The sequence below is a fragment of the Parasteatoda tepidariorum genome, chromosome 3 (genome assembly GCF_982258835.1).
Source record: "Parasteatoda tepidariorum strain Cologne lab strain chromosome 3, Ptep-v5.0, whole genome shotgun sequence".
Classification (NCBI taxonomy): Eukaryota; Metazoa; Arthropoda; class Arachnida; order Araneae; family Theridiidae; genus Parasteatoda; species Parasteatoda tepidariorum.
The window spans coordinates 8,928,248-8,938,628 of NC_141757.1; the positions used below are offsets into that span (position 1 = coordinate 8,928,248).

At 25.7% G+C, this 10,381-nt stretch overlaps 1 protein-coding gene across 1 annotated transcript in view; it reads right to left on the reverse strand.

The window, feature by feature from the left end:
- LOC139424856 (uncharacterized) overlaps positions 1-3,985 on the reverse strand; it is a 165,038-nt gene extending 161,053 nt beyond the window's left edge. Inside the window, exons 1-2 of the mRNA XM_087158755.1 lie at positions 2,834-3,985; positions 1,834-1,974 (exon numbers count right to left, since the gene is read on the reverse strand). The gene's annotated coding sequence lies outside the window, so the exon portion shown is untranslated. The remainder of the gene's footprint in view (positions 1-1,833; positions 1,975-2,833) is intronic.
- Between the last annotated feature and the right edge of the window lie 6,396 nt (positions 3,986-10,381).

Below are 10,381 nucleotides of genomic sequence, written 5' to 3' on the forward strand. Positions count from 1 at the left end.
ATTTAAACTACTCTTTCGTTTCTTTAAGGCATTCAAACAAGTTTTGATTTTTCAGTAAGTACCATCTTCAGTTTGATAGATATTTTTTCTCTTCTCTGAAATATTAGTTATGTTAATGTTATATAGTATTTTGCTTAAATAATAATTATTAAAAAATGTATATAAAGGGCAATCAATATGAAATAATCTGCATGCGTAATTGTTTGTTAGCTAGTTAATTTTGAAAGGTGTTCCGTAAATACCACTTTCAGTATATATTTTTGAAATTTTTGTCAAAATTGAAGCAATTGAAGTTAGTGATCGTCAATTAATATTTTAGTAAAGAAAGAAACAAAAAATACTATCCCAGACAATCATTTTAAAAAGGAAAGCGAGGTTAAAGGAATCTAAACCTGTTTGATTGCCAAAATAAAACGGAGAGTAGTTGAAACCTGATTTTTATGAATATTTTCTACTTTTATAAGACAATCAAACTGGTTTTGTTGTCTTTATTTTGCACTTTTGTCTAGAAATTCGACGAAGTTGGATGATTCATTTCTTTATTCTGTCAATATTAAATTATCTCCGAATTAAGATTAATTTGCATCTCCCAACTTGCTAAGTTATTTTGTTTTGAGAGGGGTACTGAAAAGCCCAATACTAAGGGTGATTAGTTCAAGCATCCAGTATATAATTTCTTTATTTCAGGTTTCTTGAAGCATATATTCATATATAGTCTCAGGCACAATCGGGAATTCCGTCAGAGGTCAGCACAGCGCCATCTTATGATTTTGAACTGATATCAAATACCACGTGTTACGTGATTTTAAAACTTATAATATTTTCAGTATAATTATTGTAGGCAGAAACTTAATAAATTACAAGACAAATATAATAAGTTAGGCAAATATATAAAATTAATAAGTTACAAGGCAAGCCAAAATTTTTATAAAAAGAGACACTGAAAAGTTAAGACATTTATTTATTTATGCAAAAATATCACATTTTCACACTAATAGAGGTTTTGGAATAATTTATTTAGTTTAATTTATTTTAATCTAATTTTGAGTAAAGTTAATCAGCAAATAGGTAAATGAAAATATTTTCCTTACAGCTTATTATAAGCCACCAAACTTGTTTGATTAAATAATAAATTCATAAGTAATAAGTTAAAATTTTTCGCTGGCATGAATAAATAAAACTAAAGTGATAAAATATAAAAACCAATTAATGTAATAAAAGATAAAAACCAAATTTTTTACTAGAAAACCTATTCATTTAAAATGGTAAAACTTCATTTCTAATAGAATTTATATGGAGTTAAAAAATTCGGATTTTATCATTTTTAAAAATGTTTTCTTCATTAAAAAGAAAGCGATGGAGAATCCTTTTGTCTGGAAAAATTCGTGTGTATAAAAAAATTAAAGTTGATTATAGTACATATAGTTCGTTAGAAGCATCTTAAGAGTTTTTTTTTATCTCGCGAGTGAAGAAAATAAGAAATTTTTCTAATGATGTTTTTAAGGAATGCGTTTAGCAATCCTTTAGATCTTAAGAGAGCTAGACGCATTGAACTACATGTGGGTGTCTCGGAATCAATCGTAAAGCACTAAATTTGTTTTTTCAATTGCACGGCAGTACACTCTTGTCAATATTTACTGTGGTCGCAGCGAACACGTTGAGCTTAATAGCCTCATAATACACCGGACTCAGTGACTCAGAAATATTGATGGTATTGATATCTCCGAGAAGTTATTTTAAAAAAAACGGTTACATGAATGGTGTATAAAATTTAAAATTTGCAATGTATAAGACAGTTAACAAAGAAAAATAAGGATGGAACTTTTTACTTACATTCTTTATCTTTCAAAAGCAAGAATTCCTCTTCTTCTGCTTAAAGAGAAGGAGGCAGGTAATGTTAGAGTCAATCTAGCAGATTCTAAGGAGTCAGGCATACACTTTTATGCCGGGTAATTGTGAACAAATCCTCAAAAGCTGAAAAATAATAAATTAAAATTTAAAATCAACCGTTTTTTCTGATTACAGGAATCGTGAAAAAAAATTTAATTGATAATATTCAATAGTTTACCATATTGTTTGTTTAAATTAAAATATTAAAATTTAGTGTTTTCATTATATTTTTTTTTCACTTTTGATTCAGTATGATTATAATTATAATTAATACCTAAATTATTTTAAGGAATCACTATCTTTTTATTGCATTATATATCACAGTATATGCTTTATTGATTGCATAAGCAAATTTAAATTTTTATTTTATTATGGTGTTAAAGAAAAATAAGCTATTCAAATATTTGAATTTTTTTTCTTCTAAATGAAATATTTAATAATTGAAATGTATTTTTAATGTTGAATGTCCTAACAGCATGGTAAAAATTATAAATTAAATATGATAACCAAAAATAGCGCAACAAATAATTTTGAAAATCTGTAAAATATTTTTTAAAAATTGAATTTTAATGAAGAGAGACCCAAAGAGAGTTCCGATATTTCCATTAACAGACCAAGTTTATAAGAAAGAGAGAGAGAGAGAGAGAGAGAGAGAGAGAGAGAGAGAGAGAGAGAGAGAAGTCAATCTTAACATAAAGATAAAGTGACTAAACACTAATTGACAATGAATAGTACCCGGATACACTCAAAATACATTAAAAATAATTTTTGCGATTGAGGGAAATAAGAAATTTTGCTCATGATGCTTTTAAAGATCTTTTTGGAGATCTTACGAGAACTAGAATCTCCAATAAGTTATTAAAAAAACTGGTGTATAAAATTTAAAATTTTCAACGTATAAAACAGTTAACAAAGAAAAATAAGGATGGAACTTTTTACTTACAGTCTTTATCTCTCAAAAGCGACAATTCCTCTTCTTCTGCTCAAAGAGAAGGAGGCAGGCAATGTTAGTCAATCTGGCCGATTCCAATAAGTCAGGCATACACTTATATATCGGACATTGTGAGCAAATCCTTAAAAACTGAAATATAATAAATTAGAATTTAAATGAAGCGTTTTTTCTGATCACAGTAAGCACGAAAAAAAATTGAAGAGAAAATGTGGAGTGGATAGTTGAAACTATGAATGAAAAACCAAAAACCGGGATGATACTGAAAAATCACACTGAAGGGAAAAATATTTGAAAGAAATTGAATGAAGTGCTGTGAAACATATTAGATAACCAAACTGAAAATTACTTCAGAAAAATATCTTTAGACATAATGAATGAAAAGCTAAAACTACATGAAAAAAAAAGAAATAAAAACTGGAAAAAAAATCTAAATCAAATAAGAAAAAAAATAAGGAAAAAATTGGAAAAACAAATCACATGAAATGTAGAATTCGAATTGGAAAATAAAACTGAATACTCTGATAAGAAATTATAACACATAATTAAAAATTGAAAAAGTATTTTGTAAAAAATTTAAACCCATACTAGTATTGAAGCATGCAATGAAACAGACATTAATTTGAAACAATAAAAAAAACAGGGCATAGAAAAAAAAAGAAACGAAAAATTTGAAAACAAACTGATAAAAAAATGGGATGACAAAACACGAATTGAACTTCAATTGATACGAACAAAAAAATGGTATTTACATTGTAAAAAACCAGAACTAAAAAAAAAACTAGAAAAAAACGAAAACAAAAAAAAATTGATAAGTAATTTTAAAAAAATAACTTGAAAATTTGACAGGATAAAATTTGAATATTAAAAATGTGGAAAAAGCAAGATTAAAAAACTGAGAAATGAAAAATATTGAAAAATACAACGACAGAAGTCACGGATGGAATTTATCAGATGTAGTAAAAAAATAGAAAACTTAAATTTAAACAAAAATGAGAAAAAACTGTAAAACAAAGAATTGCGAAAAATATGGAGAAAAACTGGAGGAAAAGACAAGATTGAGCACACTGAAAAAAAGTATTGAAAAATACTGAAAGAATATCAATGGAAAATACCAAAAAATATAAATTGAAAACACACCAAATAGTAATTGTGGTAGTACAAACAAATAGTAATAATATGGAAAGCAAAATGTAAAAAATGGGAAAAAACGTAAAACACATTTTAAAAAAAAATGGAAAACACACTGACTGAAAAATCAGTGAAAAAACAAACTGAAAAAATCCAACTGAGAACACACACACAAAGAAAGAGAAAATACCAATGGAAATTATACTGACAGAACTGATGAACTGCATTGAAAAAACCAAATGAACAACACTGAAAAAACAACTCATGCACCTATTTAAAGAAATACAGATAAACCACATTGAGGGAAAAAAATCAGACGAAACAAACTAATAAAACGCTGAAAAGTTATTTTTAGTTAATTTTAAAATAAAAAGACGCAAAGTTTGTTTTAAAAAAAATATGAGATAACATAAAAAAATTGGAAAAACTTAGAAAAGGACGAGAAAAGCAAAGAAAACTTTGAAAAGACGAAGCACGCGATACAAAGTTTGCATCATTTAAAAAAAAAGGGAAGGTAAGGTGACGAAATAGAGATGAATCGTCAAATGCAATAGAGATAATCTAATTTGTTATCAACTAAAGGAAGATAGAAAAAAAAACGCAATGGGAGAAAAGGATCAAAAAAGAGAAAAAAAGCTTTGAAATTTCACAAAAAAATGGAAGAAAAAAAAACAATAGAAAAATAAGGAAAACACAATGGAAAAAAGGAAAATTTCACACAGGAAAAAATCGAAAAAACAATGAAAAAATAAAAATAAAAACAATGGAAAAATAAAATGGATAAAATAGAAATTAAAAAAACTCCATAGGAAAAATCGGAAAAGTACAATGGAAAATTGCAGAAAAACGATGAGAATACAAAAAACAATGGGAAAAAAATTAAACCCTGGAAAAAATCAAAAAATACACTGGAAAAAATTAAAAAAACACAATGGAAAAAAAAACGAATGGAAGAAACACAATGAAAAGTACACAATGGAAAAATGAAAAAACACACCTTCAAAATGGAAAAAACAATAGAAAAATAAGGAAAACACAAAGGAAAAAAGAAAAATTTCACACAGGAAAAAGTCGAAAAACCCTGAAAAAATAAAAACAATGGAAAAAATAGGAAAAAACCCAGATTTGAAAAATGTAAAAAAACGATGAGGGTACAAAAAACACAATGGAAGAAAATTAAAAAAAAAACCCGGAAAAAAAATTAAAAAATATACAGGAAAAAATTTAAAAAACACAATGGAAAAAAAAATGAAAAAAAAATGGAAGAAACAATGGAAAAATGAAAAAACACACCTTCAAAAATGGAAAAAAAAACTATAGAAAATTAAGGAAACACAATGGAAAAAAGGAAAATTTCACACAGGAAAAAATCGAAAAAACACTGAAAAAATAAAAACAATGGAAAAATACAATGGATAAAATTGAAATTAAAAAAACTCCATAGGAAAAATACAATGGAAAAAATAGAAAAAAAACACATATTGGAAAAATGTGAAAAAAACGACGAGAATACAAAAAACACAATGGAAAAATGTGAAAAAACGATGAGAATACAAAAAACACAATGGAAAAAAACCGGAAAAGCATAATGGAAGAAACACAATGGAAAATACACAATGGAAAAATGAAAAAACACACCGGAAAAATGGGAAAAAAACAATAGAAAATAAGGAAAACAACGAAAAAAGGAAAATTTCACACAGAAAAAAATCGAAAAAACACTGAAAAAATAAAAACAATGGAAAAATACAATGGATAAAAGAGAATAAAAAACACAGATTGGAATAATGTAAAAAAACGATGAGAATACAAAAAACACAAAGGAAAAAAATTAAAAAACACTGGAAAAAATTAAAAAAACACAATGTAAAAAAACTAAAAGTAAGAAACACAATGGAAAATACAATTTGGAAAAACGAAAAAAAAACACCGGAAAAATGGAAAAAAAAACACCGGAAAAATGGAAAAAAAAACACCGGAAAAATGGAAAAAAAAACAATAGAAAAATAAGGAAAACACAATGAAAAAAAGAAAAATTTCACACAGGAAAAAATCGAAAAAACACAGTAAAAATAAAAACAAAAACAATGGAAAAATACAACAGATAAACTGAAATAAAAAAAACTCCATAGGAAAAATCGGAAAAATACAATGGAAAAAATAAAAAAAAAACACAGATTGGAAAAATGAAAAAAAAAAACGATGAGAATACAAAAAACACAATTGAAAAAAAATTAAAAAACCCTGGAAAAAAATCAAAAAATACACTGGAAAAAAATCAAAAAATACACTGGAAAAAATTAAGAAAAAAACACAATGGAAAAAAAACGAAAAAAACAGTATGGAAGGAACACAATGGAAAAATGAAAAAACACACCGGAAAAATGGTAAAAAACAATAGAAAAATAAGGAAAAAAAATGAAAAAAAAATCGAAAAAACACAGAAAAAATAAAAATAAAAACAATGGAAAAATACAATGGATAAAATTGAAATTATAAAAACTCCATAGGAAAAATCGAAAAATACAATGGAAAAAAACACAGATTGGATAATGTAAAAACAACGATGAGAATACAAAAAACATAATCGACTGGAAAAAATTAAATAAGACACAGGAAAAATTAAAAAAACACAATGGAAAAAAACCGAAAAAAAAACAGATTGGAAGAAATACAATGGAAAATACACATTGGAAAAATGAAAAAACACCTTCAAAAATTGAAAAAAAACTATAGAAAAATAAGGAAACACAATGGAAAAAAGGAAAATTTCACACAAGAAATTTTACTCAAAAAATCGAATAAACACTGAAAAAATAAAAACAATGGAAAAATACAATGGATAAAATTGAAATTGAAAAATCTCCATAGGAAAAATACAATGGAAAAAATAGAAAAAAACACAGATTGGAAAAATGTAAAAAAACGATGAGAATAGAAAAGACAGAATGGAAAAAAAAATTAAAAAAAACCTGGAAAAAAATCAAAAAATAAGCTGGAAAAAATTAAAAAAACACAATGGAAAAAAACCGAAAAAAACAGAATGGAAGAAGCATAATGGAAAAATGATAAAACACGCCGGAAAAATGGTAAAAAACAATTGAAAAATAAGGAAAACATGATGGAAAAAAAATGAAAATTTCACACACGAAAAAATCGAAAAAACACTGAAAAAATAAAAACAAGGGAAAAATACAATGGATATAATTGAAATTAAAAAAACTAAATACGAAAAATCTGAGAAATACAATAGAAAAAAATACAGATTGGAAAAATGTAAAAAAATGATGAGAATACAAAAACAGAATAGAAAAAATAAAAAAACACTGGAAAAATTAAAAAAACACAATGGAAAAAAACAGAATGGAAGAAACACAACGGAAAATACATATTGTAAAAATGAAAAAACACACCTGCAAAATGGAAAAAAACAATAGAAAAATAAGGAAAACACAATGGAAAAAAAGGAAATTTTCACACAGGAAAAACTCGAAAAAACACTGAAAAATAAAAACAATGGAAAAATACAATGGACATAATTAAAATTAAAAAAACTCCATAGGAAAAATCGGAAAAATACAATGGAAAAAACAGAAAAAAACACAGATTGGAAAAATTTAAAAAAACAATGAGAATACAAAAAACAGAATGGAAAAAATTAAAAAACACTGGAGAAAAATTAAAAAAAACACAATGGAAAAAAACCGAAAAAAAGAGAATGTAAGAAACACAACGGAAAATACACATTGTAAAAATGAAAAAACACACCTGCAAAATGGAAAAAAACAATAGAAAAATAAGGAAAACACAATGGAAAAAAGGAAATTTTCACACAGGAAAAAGTCGAAAAATACTGAAAAAATAAAAACAATGGAAAAATACAATGGACATAATTAAAATTAAAAAAACTCCATAGGAAAAATACAATGGAAAAAATAGGAAAAAACACAGATTTGAAAAATGTAAAAAAACGATGAGGGTACAAAAAACACAATGGAAAAAAATTAAAAAACCCCGGAAAAAAATTAAGAAATATACAGGAAAAAATTTAAAAAACACAATGGAAAAAAACCGAAAATAAGGAATGGAAGAAACACAATGGAAAAATGAAAAAACACACCTTCAAAAATGGAAAAAAACTATAGAAAATTAAGGAAACACAATGGAAAAAAGGAAATTTTCACACAGGAAAAAGTCGAAAAAACACTGAAAAAATAAAAACAATGGAAAAATACAATGGATAAAATTGAAATTAAAAAAACTCGATAGGAAAAATCGGAAAAATACAATGGAAAAAACAGAAAAAAACACAGATTGGAAAAATGTAAAAAAACAATGAGAATACAAAAAACAGAATGGAAAAAATTAAAAATCATTGGAAAAAAATTAAAAAAAACGCAATGGAAAAAAACCGAAAAAAAGAGAATGGAAGAAACACAACGGAAAATGCACATTGGAAAAATGAAAAAACACACCGGAAAAATTGGAAAAAAAACAATAGAAGAATAAGGAAAACACAATGGAAAAAAGGATAATTTCACACAGGAAAAAATCGAAAAGACACTGGAAAAATTAAAAAAACGAAAAAAACAGCATGGAAGAAACACAATGGAAAAATGAAAAAACACACCGGAAAAAAGGTAAAAAACAATAGAAAAATAAGGAAAACACAATGGAAAAAAGAAAATTTCGCACAGGAAAAATCGAAAAAACACAGAAAAAATAACAATAAAAACAATGGAAAAATACAATGGATAAAATTGAAATTAAAAAAACTCCATAGGAAAAATCGGAAAAATACAATAAAAAAAAACAGAAAAAAACTCAGATTGGATAATGTAAAAAAAAAGATGAGAATACAAAAAACACAATCGACAAAAAAATGAAAAAACACTGGAAAAAAAATCAAATAATACACTGGAAAAAATTAAAAAAACACAATGGAAAAAATCTGAAAAAAAAACAGATTGGAAGAAACACAATGGAAAATACTCATTGGAAAAATGAAAAAACACACCTTCAAAAATGGAAAAAAACTATTGAAAAATAAGGAAAACACAATAGAAAAAAGGAAAATTTCACACAGGAAAAAATCGAAAAAACACTAAAAAAAAAACAATAGAAAAAGACAATGGATAAAATTGAAACTAAAAAAACTCCATAGGAAAAATCGCAAAAATACAATGGGAAAAATAGAAAAAAAACACAGATTGGAAAAATGTAAAAAAACGATGAGAATACAAAAAACACAATGGAAAAAAATTAAAAAACCCTGGAAAAAATCAAATAATACACTGGAAAAAATTTAAAAAAACACAATGGAAAAAAAACCGAAAGAAACAGAATGGAAGAAACACAATGGAAAATACACAATGGAAAAATGAAAAAACACACCGGAAAAAGGTAAAGAAAAAAACACTAAGTTAAAACGCAATGGCAAAAATAGAAAGAAAAACAATGGAAAAAATATGGAAAAAATACGAAGGAAGAAATATAAAAATTACTCAATCGAAAAAGAAATTGAAAGGAGAGAAAAAAAACACTTTGAAATTACACAAAAAATCGAAAAAATAGAAAAATAAGGAACAATGAAAAAGGAAAATTATGCACAGGAAAAAATAGAAAAAAATACTGAAAAAATTAAAAATAAAAAACAATGGAAAAATTGGGAAACGCTGAGGAAGAAAACGAAAAAATACAATGGATAAAATGGAAAATTAAAAACTCCACAGGAAAAAATCAGAAAAACTGTTGGAAAAAAACACTGGGAAAAAAAAAGAAAAATGCACCGGAATAAATTAAAAAAACACAATGGAAAAATGAAAAAAAACACAAAGTAAAAAGAGCAATGGAAAAAAGTGGCGAGAAAAAACTATGAAAAAAAAAGCAATAAAAAAAAGCAATGAAAAAAATATAGAAAAAGTACTAAGGAGAAAATATAAGAATTACACAATGGAAAAAAAAATATAAGAAAAAGATAATGGAAAAATTGGAAACGAAACAATTAAAAGAAATTTAAAATGCATCAATGGAAAAAAATTTAAAGAAAAAGCAAAAAAAATTTGGAAAAGAAACAATGAAAATAAAACGTGGAAAAGGCACAATGGAAAAGTAAAACTTCTGAAAAGTGAAAAAAATAGGGACAAACACAGTGGAAAGAGTCTCAGAAAACAATGAAAAACTGAAAAGAAATGGAAAAGACCGGAAAAAAGTAACAAAAGTATGGAAACGCAAAAGCAATGAGATGACGGAACGACCGATATTCCTCACATATAATTAAACGCGGACGTAGGAGGAATGATGAATTTTGCGGAATGTGTGACGGGATCCCTCGAACGAAAATGTACCAAACGGAAAAAAAACGGACAAAATTTTGCCTTTTTTTTTTACCCTGAAGTAAAAAACGCAATA